This window comes from Opisthorchis viverrini (assembly GCF_000715545.1).
Source record: "Opisthorchis viverrini unplaced genomic scaffold opera_v5_136, whole genome shotgun sequence".
Lineage (NCBI taxonomy): Eukaryota > Metazoa > Platyhelminthes > Trematoda > Opisthorchiida > Opisthorchiidae > Opisthorchis > Opisthorchis viverrini.
This window is the reverse complement of record NW_008751793.1, coordinates 943,938-947,964: the sequence shown is the minus strand read 5'-3', so window position 1 is coordinate 947,964 and position 4,027 is coordinate 943,938. Positions and strand designations below refer to the sequence as shown.

General features: G+C 42.2%; 1 protein-coding gene across 1 annotated transcript in view; it reads left to right on the top strand.

The window, feature by feature from the left end:
- Positions 1 to 4,027, top strand: part of T265_06560 (hypothetical protein) — a gene marked incomplete at both ends in the record, with an annotated part of 5,219 nt that overhangs the window by 972 nt on the left and 220 nt on the right. The gene's annotated exons all lie outside the window — the stretch shown is intronic.

Sequence of the window (4,027 nt, the reverse complement as noted above, 5' to 3'; positions counted from 1 at the left end):
TGGCATATAGAATGGTATACCATACTATGCCATGCTATACTATACTATACTATACTATACTATATACCATACTATAATATACTATACTATACTATACTATATTCCATACTATACTATACCATTCTATATGCCATACTATACTATACTATATTATACTATAGTATACTATACTATACTATACCATACTATACTATACTATACTATTGGTAGCGTCGACTCATGATTGGTCTTTGTAGTTTTTTAGTAACTAGAAAGTCAAGGGCAGCTCCTTCTGTAATCTCTAGGGATAGGCCAACAGCCTCGGTAAACTAAAAGGCCTGTTCCTTGCTTGTAATTTGTTTCTCAAGATAGAACTTTGTGACCAAGTACTCCATTAATGCCATTTCATCCGAGATGACCTTAAAAATCTGCACACCTCGAATGGCTCGGCGTAGCTCCACTGAGTCAACAGACCAGAAGCGTCTCTTTTGAAAGTTGCCCATCCAAGGCTTTATGTTGCCAGGTCTTCGTTTACAGGTGGTTATCCACTGAGATGTAAGTAGCCAACAACTTGCTATCGGTGACAGGTGAATTATTGGCTCACTCAGGCCTCAATGACTGATTTCAACAAGAGGTTGGATCCTTGGATGAACACGAGTAATACTGCATCTGGTTACATTTTGCTCGGTTCGGCGATGGGATCTAAAACGCTATAGTTTAGTTCAGTGACACGATAAAAAAACTGATCGTCTAGACGACCGACTGAGTACTTTTAGAAGGTGAGTCATAGTGAGCATCAGGGCATCGATCAGCCTTTATTTCAGGAATAGTGTTCTCACTGCCGCTATCCTTTATTCTGATTGGAGTATCTATATAAGACCTACAGTGTGTTGATATCACGTGACCAACAGCCAAGGGAGAATTCACATGGAGAATAAAGTCATTTTAAACAAAGTAGTGGTTGCATTTAAGACAAGAAAAACACTTTCCAAGATGTAGCCAGCCTTACTTAGCAAGGTCTACCGCCTGACCGCAGGTGATTGTTCGCAGAGTTGCTCTCTTACCGGAGGTTTTTAACTTGTGAACGTAACTCTCGCTTTTGCTTTTGTGTCCCTCCAAACGCCAAACGACACTACATGTTCCCACCTACCTCCATATTAAGCTTCTAATTTTCCAGCTAGCTTGAGTATGGATGAAATTTCGCGATCAAGTACACAAATACGTATAAAGATCACGCAGTGAACTGCAGGCTTGAAAAACACTATTGTGACCCAACTCGGCTTGGACGAGAATGTGATCGCAATTTCCTTTCAGAGTGATAGGAGGAATAGATTTGTTTTAAACGGTGACTCAAGGTCGCGTGAGATGTTATCGATCTTGGGTGATGTGCTCCCATGGCCAGCTCATTAGGATCAAAGAAAGAATAGCACACACTTTGAATCTATCTGTCTTATTTGGAAAGACTTATTCGCCCGCTCGATAATTTAGACGTTAGTTTTACTTCAACTTGATCAAAGTTAGCATTAGTACTCATGTCAACGTTGTCTCTTGTGGCGGAATTTTCAAACATGATATCCGCTGAACCTGAGTCATAAGAGAGGTAAAAGCGGTGCTGAGAAGACCCATTCAGTTCTTTGGCAACTCTATTCTGGAGATTGGTCCATTTTGAATCTTTCCATTCCTTTGAAAGCCTCGACTAGTTACTGACGGTGGAACCGTATGAACCCTCAGTTCTTTGGCAACTCTATTATGGAGATTGGTCCACTTTGAGAGTGATCTTTCCATTGAAAGCCTCGACTAGTTACTGACGGTGGAACCGTATGAACCCTATGACAAGATCTCTTTGTCAGAGCACAGAACACCGTGATCTGTCAGGCCGAATCTTTAGAACAAAAGCATATATTCCATCAATTAGTTCATACTATGGAGAGAGGAACTGTCCCACATGGGGGACCGCTATGCCTATCACTCGGATTGAGGTTAGACTGCAATGGAGAGCAAAAAACTGATCGTCAGATCATGTGTAGATCAAGGCGTTTATCTGCTGTGCTAAATTTCTCAGCAGACGCCTTCACATCACTGACAGTTTGGATAGAAATTTGAAAGAAAGGCGCCCTCTACTTCTTTGTTGTTGGATAGCGCTCCGATTCCTCCGAGAAACTATAGCCTGCCGTTTTCTTTTGACTGAGTGAAGAACCGTACGCCGCTGCGTATCTTAGAGATTAAAGAAGACGGCTAAATCCGGCCTACCAGGTCTGCCAATCAGTGATGCTGAAGGATCAGAAAAGAAGGTTGATCACAGATCAATAAAACTCCTAGCACGCTGATCTTTCGCTCCAGGCGGAATCGCACATTGTTTATCATGAATGCACCTAGTTCGATCAAGTTTGGAAATGCATACAGGGGTGGGTCACGAGTTTGTACGAGGGTTTCGACCATCATGTGGCCTTGTATTCTCCTTGACTACGTACTGAAGGCCCTAGACGAACTTCTCCGTTTGAGCAACCTGCACTTTTAACTCAAGGTGCTTGAAGAGCGGCGAAGTCTTGATCGACGTTTCAAAATTACTTTACACATTGTTTACTGTTTCATTTCACTGAGATTCATTAATTTGCAGTCCGCTTTTATGATGGAATATATAAATAGGCAATTTTGAGTTTGAAAGCCGCAGTTATCGATTTTCTCGGACATGGCGCCAGTCGGGTTCAGGCATCCACCTTTCCTATTGAACTGAGTCACTGGTGATTGACTACCCTCACTTAATTCCAAATTTTGCTTTCGTGGTCTGTAGTTTGCTGAAACCCGTGAGGGCATTTTCAATGTGCATTGAGCTAGTACCCCCATCAGAGATCGACGCAGCATGTCAACTGAGACTTGTGGAGTTTTCAGGCATCTGGTTTCGTACAGAATCCCTTGATTTTGGTTTAAAATGGGCTACTTCCAGGAAAGAATCAATTTCAAAACTCGCAGGCTGAAATGATCAACTTGGCGAAACAAAAGCCGATTAAAAAACAGACACCGCCATCCAGGTTACCCGCTCAAAATCTGCGTGTGTTATAACTCAGTCACTGGTTAACGTACAAAGTTACTAACCGAAAGGTCCATGGTTCAAACCCAACATTAGTATCTTGACTGCTTCTGCCAAGGTCTAAGGCAACCCAGCAGACGATTTTTTAGAAGAGTTTCCAGAAAAGTTCTTAAGTGGCTGTCCGGGGAACTAGTAACAGCTGAAGACACCGATGAACGGGCCAAAAAGTACTTTTTTCGTTCATTCCTCTTTAGTTGTTTTCTTAAGTCCCTTTCAACAGAATGAACGTACTTATCAGTTACTGCACGTTGTAATCGCAGCGAGAGGACGGCCTAAATCACAATCTGCGTTCAGGAGAACCAGTGTTGCCCATGAGCCGTGTTGGCTTTCCGTTCCCATCCACTGCACAAATGAACACCAAGATCAATAGCTTCTGCAACCCAAGGATGACCTTGAAGTTGTTTCATTTTCAAAGATCCTCTTCCTAGTCAAAACTATGAGAAGTATCAGACGATCGTTCACCAGTTCGCATCTTCACTTCTCGTGGATTTTTCCCTCCTTGCATGCCTTAGCCAGTGACTTCAAGTTTTTCGGCATTTCCGCGCAGAATAGGTACACTAAAACCGTTCTTAGTATAGTGGAAAAAATTTCTCACATAACAGGTGTCAACAGTTCTGACTAGATAGTCATTCAGTGTGATCACTACTCAAGCGCAAATTAGTATACTTTTGCACGTTATGCTCTATAGTATAAGATTACCTTCAGGAGTTGAATGCATTCTTTCTAAATCTCCACTCTGTCATCCTTCACCGACACTCAACACTTGTTCTGTCACTTTTCGACCCCATAATCCCAGGAATTTTATGGTGCCGATTCATCTGCTCACTACGCTAGCATGTAGTGCTGTTCACCCCTTCATCGAAGTTGACAGCCCATTCAGTACGTCATCATCATAATCATCATAATCATCATCATCATCATCATCATCATCATCATCATCATCATCGACAGCGTGACATC